We start from the raw sequence: 5,821 nt of genomic DNA on the forward strand, positions 1-5,821 counted from the left end.
GGCATAATCCCGCCTCCCTTCTCAAGACCCTTAACCACAGCTGCACAGTCCGCTTTGCCACGTGGGGCCGCAGAGTCTTGGGTTCCAGGACCAGGACGTGTGCACTTGAGGCTGGTCCTCAGCCGGCGGCAGCACCTGCCAGCGCTTTGGGAGGACGTCGAATTTTCTCAGGGCTCAGTTTAAACCCCTGTGTTTTTCGGAATCTTTGGCACTGGCTTTGCTGCTGCTTGTTGCTGGCAGACGGCGGAGAATGGGTACGTACTTAATAACCGGGATCGGAAAGTCCCTGCCAGCGTGGCGTGTGGGACGGGGCCCCCCTTCTTGTCAGGTGTCTGGACGTCCCCTGGTTCTCTGCAGGTGTGAGCGGGTTTGGAACCCTGAACAGCAGATGTTCAGGACGCCTGCCAGTCCGGGTGGTTTCCTGGTATTTTTCTTTTTTATTTTAGAAACTTTATTTTCCGTCAACCTATTTCCATTTTAAGAGTTTGTGGAAGAACAGCTTAAGACCGCTCGGTGGCGGTTCCTACCCACTCAGTGGCCTGTGCAGCGGGGAACTGCTGAACGGGCACAGAGGACACCTGCACGCCTTCGGACCAGTCCGCCACCTCAGGCTGAGCAGCAGGGAACTTTCTTTATGGCTGTATTTTATAACATGCACGTATCATTTGTATAGAAACAATAAAATCATTAGTTTAAAAAAGCTCATTGTGTTTAGTTGTGTTTTATATCCTCTACAAGTTGCGTGCCCGTGGTTGTAACTTGCTGCGGCCCATGAGCAGAGACTGTGCTAGTTTGTGTGTCGGGTGCCGTGTGGCCTTGCTGGTTGAGGGCAGGCTGGCCGCCACCAGGGCGTGGACCCTATCGGCTCTTAAGGGAGGGGCCACGTTGGTTCCCCGTGGGAAGTGGGAGCTCCGGCAGTGACCCTGGGGCGGGGGACAGGCTGGCCCCCACGAGCATGTCTTCCCGTCTGCGGTGCCGCTTCCCCAGCCTTTACTGGGGAAGAAAGGGCTCCTGTCTCTGGTGTCTGTCATTCTACCTGCCTGGTGCTTGAAGTCAGTCTTTTAGTGAAATTAGGTATTTATGGACTAGATAAGATAGGGGCTTTATTGTTGCAGGAGGCATGAGGAACGTTCTGTTAACCCGTGGGGCAAGTGACCTTGTCTTAACACTGTGAATAAAGTCTCTCCTGGAGGGATGGAATCAAGTCTCAGCTGTGCTTGTGGAGTGGGGGTCCCTCACCCCGGGAACAGGGCCGAGGGTGCTCTTGCAGAGCCCCGGAGGGAAGCGGGCGTCGGGGAGTCTCAGAGCAGCCGGCTTCCCGCCGTGTTCCCTGCAGGGCCCGGCGATAAACCGGCGACTTCCAGCACCTTCCGGGAGCCTCCATCTGCAGGATTCTGCCAGCTGCCCTTGCGTGGGATTTACAGAGCTACGTGCGATGGCAGATGAGGACTCAGCTTCCGGGGGCCCAGCGGTCTCCGATGGCCGCTTTCTGAGTGTGAAGGGAAGCAGATCTCTTGGGCACTGGGGACAGAGTGAGGCCCCATGATGGGCGCTGGGGGCTGCACACTGTGTTGGGGGAACAGGCAGACCCTCCCGGATGGGGAGGGTCTCGGCACCTCGGCGCTGGGGGGACAGAGCTTTCTGAGGGTGCTGAGCCGCGTCACCACGTCAGGGCAGGGGTGGGGGCAGTTAGGGTTGGTTAGGCCAGGGGTGGACCGGCCTTGCCACCGAAGGACAGAAGCCTGGGGGCCTTCCCTTCTGGCGACCGCGGTCCTGGTGCCTCGGGGACAGAATGTGGTGGCGTGGCGGCCCCTGCTGGACGGTGGCGGCACTGCAGCGCCTGAGAGACACCTGTGGGAGGGCTGTCCCCGAGGGGACAGCGTTATGTGCGGTGGCCTCCGCGCTCCAGGACCTAAAGATTGGACCAGGACTTCGCATGCCTGAGGCCCCAGGTCCTGCTGACACGACGGCCCAGCTGGGGGGCTCTGAGCGCAGTGGGGGCCCCAGCTGAGGCTCGTCTACTCCCCCTGCCCCCCCAGCGCCCTGCCCAGCACGGGCTCAGTGACGGCGGCACGGGCCTCGCTGTCCACACCCACGGGCTGTGTGCCAGAGGGCGGCAGAGCCCCGTCCAGAGGAGACCACCCTGGGGCACAGGGAACTGGAGGAGGGCTGGCGCCGGGCCTCTGTTCCCGGCCTCACTCTGACCAGAGAGTCCTGGGCGTGATGACTGTGGGGCCGGCTTTCCAGAGACCCCCGTGCCCTCGCTGGGTCGCAGCGCCCCATACTTGGCTTCTGACCCCAGCATTCGATGGTTACCACCCTCACGGCCCTGGGATGGGCTGCGGTCAGCCGGGGGTTCTCACCAGGTGGTGGCTGGGGCTCCCCGAGGCCGTTCCGCGTGGCCAGCACCTGAGCGGAGGGGACTCAGGCAGAGTGGCCTCCACGGGGCCTCGGCAGGAGAGCAAGACAGAGACCGAGGCAGAGAGCTAGAGGGAGAGACACAGAGAGAAGGAGAGACACGCAGAGAGGGAGAGACAGAGTGCGCCAGGTGGAAGCTGCATCCTTTCCCGGCAGCCCCGGGAGCACCGTCCTCCGCGGGTGGGAGTACTCCTGGCTCCCGCCCCAGGTGGGGGCGAGCAGGTAGGTCCCACCTCTCAGTGGGAGTGGGGCGGGGGGTGAGGAATGTCAGTGACGTGGTGCAAGATTCTGGGGGAGGGGAGATGGATGGATGATGGATGAACAGGGTGGGGCACAGACAGAGGGCCCCTCTCTGGGAAATCCAGGACCCCTCACACCCCGCCCCATCCCCTATCCTGACAGGTTGGGTCAGAGCCCGGCCCGGCTCTGTCTGCAGTCTGCAGCGCCTGGTGAGCTGTGAGATGCTTCCAAAGGGGCTGCGGGCTTCCCCGCCGCCTCCCTCTGGGGGTGGGGGTGGAGTCCCTCGTGCTCAGTCCTCAGGCCTGTGGTCTGATCCTGGAGACAAGCCTCAGGAGGCAGGTGACCCAGGGCCTCCCCGTCACTAAGGGCTGCTGAGGGGCGGAATGAAGGACCCCTCCGTTCAGTGGACCCGGTGGGCTCAGCACAGGGGCTGGGACTGTCACGTGGAAATACTCTTCAGATCCGAGGACTCACATGAGTAGAAACGCACACTGCCCTTGCGTGACGGGGTTCTCTCACCGAGCATCGCGTGTTCAAGGTTTGTCCAGGTTCTAGCTGTGTCAGCACTTCCTTCCTTTCCTGTGGCCGAGTCCTGTACCACTGCAGGGAGGGACCACGTTGTGTGTATCCATTCATCTGCTGACGGGCGCGGGTCGTTCCCCTTTGGCTCCTGTGAGTAACACTGCACGTGCGCGTTTCTGAGTGAACGTGTGTTTTCTGTCTCGCGTGTGTACCTAGGAGTGGCACTGCTGGGTTGCGTGGTGAGTGTGTTTAAGTGTCAGCACTGGCGCGTCTCTGTGGCTGAGCTGCCCCCGTCCCAGCGTGTGTGCGGCCGTGTCGCGTCTCCCTGACCACGCGTGATGCTGAGCGGTGTCACGTGCACACTGGCCTTGGAGGAGGCTCTGTGCAGATCCTCTTCCCGTTGACTTGTGAGAGTTCTTTATAAGTGAGTTTTAAAATTTTATTTATTTATTTGATTTTTGGCTGCGTTGGATCTTTGTTGCGCGTGGGCTTTCTCTAGTTGCGGCAAGCGGCGGCTACTCTTTGTTGCGGTGCGCGGGCTTCTCACTACGGTGGCTTCTCTTGTTGTGGAGCACGGGCTCTAGGTGCACGGGCTTCAGTAGTTGTGGCACACGGGCTCAGTAGTTGTGGCTTGCGGGCTCTAGAGCGCAGGCTCAGTAGTTGTGGCACACGGGCTCAGTAGTTGTGGCTTGCGGGCTCTAGAGCGCAGGCTCAGTAGTTGTGGCACACGGGCTCAGTAGTTGTGGCTTGCGGGCTCTAGAGCGCAGGCTCAGTAGTTGTGGCACACGGGCTCAGTAGTTGTGGCTTGCGGGCTCTAGAGCGCAGGCTCAGTAGTTGTGGCACACGGGCTCAGTAGTTGTGGCTTGCGGGCTCTAGAGCGCAGGCTCAGTAGTTGTGGCACACGGGCTCAGTAGTTGTGGCTTGCGGGCTCTAGAGCGCAGGCTCAGTAGTTGTGGCACACGGGCTCAGTAGTTGTGGCTTGCGGGCTCTAGAGCGCAGGCTCAGTAGTTGTGGTGCACGGGCTTAGTTGCTCTGCGGCATGTGGGATCTTCCTGGACCAGGGCTTGAGCCCGTGTCCCCTGCATTGGCGGGCAGGTTCTTAACCACTGTGCCAGCAGGGGAGCCCCTGTAAGTGAGTTTTGAGTTGTGCTGATTTGTGTGTGAACTGCAGATCCACGGCTGGACGTTGCTGCTGCTGCGGGCTCCCCAGACTGCATCTGGGACCTTTCCCTGCGGCTCCCGCCCCTGCCCCAGCCAGGCCGCCCGTGCTCACTGCCTTTGGGAAGCCACGTCCTGGCAGCCTCGCTCCAAGCCCGAGAGATGCTCCACCCTCCTCCTCCTGCAAGATGCTGGTTCTCTTAGGGACACCAAGCAAAAAATATTTTTAAATGTCCCCAAACCCACTAAACAACCCATAGCGCCCTGCCCCCACAGACACCCCACCCCACATGTCACCTCTGGGGACAACCCTGAGACCCTGTCTTCCCAGGGGGTCTCCAGGGCCGGTGCCGCTCTCAGATGGAGAAACCGTCCTGGTCCCAGGGGCCTGTCCCTGCTGCCCCCTGGCTTTGGGGTGGGGAGGGGCCTCCATACCTGTGTTTGTTAAGCACACACAAAGCTCCTGAGTGGCCCTGCTGTACCAAGGGTCCCCTTTCCTTTGGGTTTTTTTGTGTTTCTCTTGGTGGGAAAAAAAAAAAACAAAAAACATCCTTTTTGTTGGGGGTGGGGCCGGAGGCTGAGGGCAGAGGCTCAGGAGTTGCGCTGGGTGAGGGCTTTAAAACAGGAACTGTCCCAAGCCACACCAGGAAGCTGGTCCTCGTGGCCAGGCGTGTCCCCGTCGCTCATTTTCGCCACCATCTTCGTGCCATCTCCACCCTTCTGGGAGGTGCCTGCTTCCTCAGCCCCCATGAGTCCTGGCCCCCAGTGGAGGGCTGACCCCAAATCCCCAGCCACCCCGCTCCTGGGAAGACCCACAGGGGTCCCCTCTGGGGTCTGGCTCAGCAGGCCCGCGGAGGAGGGTGGGCGCAGGCGGAGGGATGCCTCTGCAGCCCTGCCGAGGCCCCAGGAGGGTTCTGGCCTGGTTCCTGCCCTGCTCCATTCTCGCCCAGCACCACCCCGGAACCTTGTGGCTGCTCAGCCCCCGAGCCACAGTGCGTCCAGGGAAGGGCTGGAAGGCAGTGCCCACTCTCCCCACCCCCGTGCCAGGGTTGGGGCTGATTCATCCTAAACCCGGGTCTCAGGCCAGGGGTGCTGGCACAGCCTGGGGCTCCCCGTCTTCTTCCCTACTTAGACGCGTCAAGCTGCTAAGGGCTCTGCATACAGCAGGCGCTGCGAGAATGCTGTCGAGGGGAGGGGCCTGTGGAAGGAAGGACCCGGCTGCCTAGAAGGCCGGCACACGCGTCAGCCAGGGAGCTCTGAGCATCGCTGTGCCCCTGCCACTGGAGACCTCTGCGCTTGGCGTGTCCCCTCCCCTCCCCTCCCCTCCCCTCCCTGTCCGGGCAGGAGTGCCAACCCACCTGCTCTACAGAAGCTCCTTTAGGAGTCTGGGGACAGCTGCCGGTGGCTGGGGGCCGCGCTGCCCTCTGTGGGGATGAGGATGCCTGCTGCACCCCTGCCCCTGTGCTGGTCCTCTTCCTGCCAG

General features: G+C 61.6%; 1 protein-coding gene and 1 long non-coding RNA gene across 4 annotated transcripts in view; both read left to right on the plus strand.

The window, feature by feature from the left end:
* The window catches only part of ADAP1 (ArfGAP with dual PH domains 1), a 73,853-nt gene that overhangs the window by 4,326 nt on the left and 63,706 nt on the right, over positions 1-5,821 (plus strand). The window contains exon 1 of one of the 3 annotated variants that reach the window (XM_024763549.1): positions 3,308-3,330. The exons of the other annotated variants lie outside the window; for them this stretch is intronic. The gene's annotated coding sequence lies outside the window, so the exon portion shown is untranslated. Of the gene's footprint in view, positions 1-3,307; positions 3,331-5,821 lie in introns of those variants that run through there. 3 annotated transcript variants of the gene reach the window in all.
* On the plus strand, positions 7-700 carry LOC112412080 (uncharacterized). Its single transcript, XR_003005732.1, has 2 exons — positions 7-254; positions 447-700. It is a non-coding gene; the product is annotated as an uncharacterized LOC112412080 (long non-coding RNA).

This window comes from Neophocaena asiaeorientalis, unplaced genomic scaffold, assembly GCF_003031525.2.
Source record: "Neophocaena asiaeorientalis asiaeorientalis breed wild unplaced genomic scaffold, Neophocaena_asiaeorientalis_V1.1 scaffold223, whole genome shotgun sequence".
NCBI classification, from domain to species: domain Eukaryota; kingdom Metazoa; phylum Chordata; class Mammalia; order Artiodactyla; family Phocoenidae; genus Neophocaena; species Neophocaena asiaeorientalis.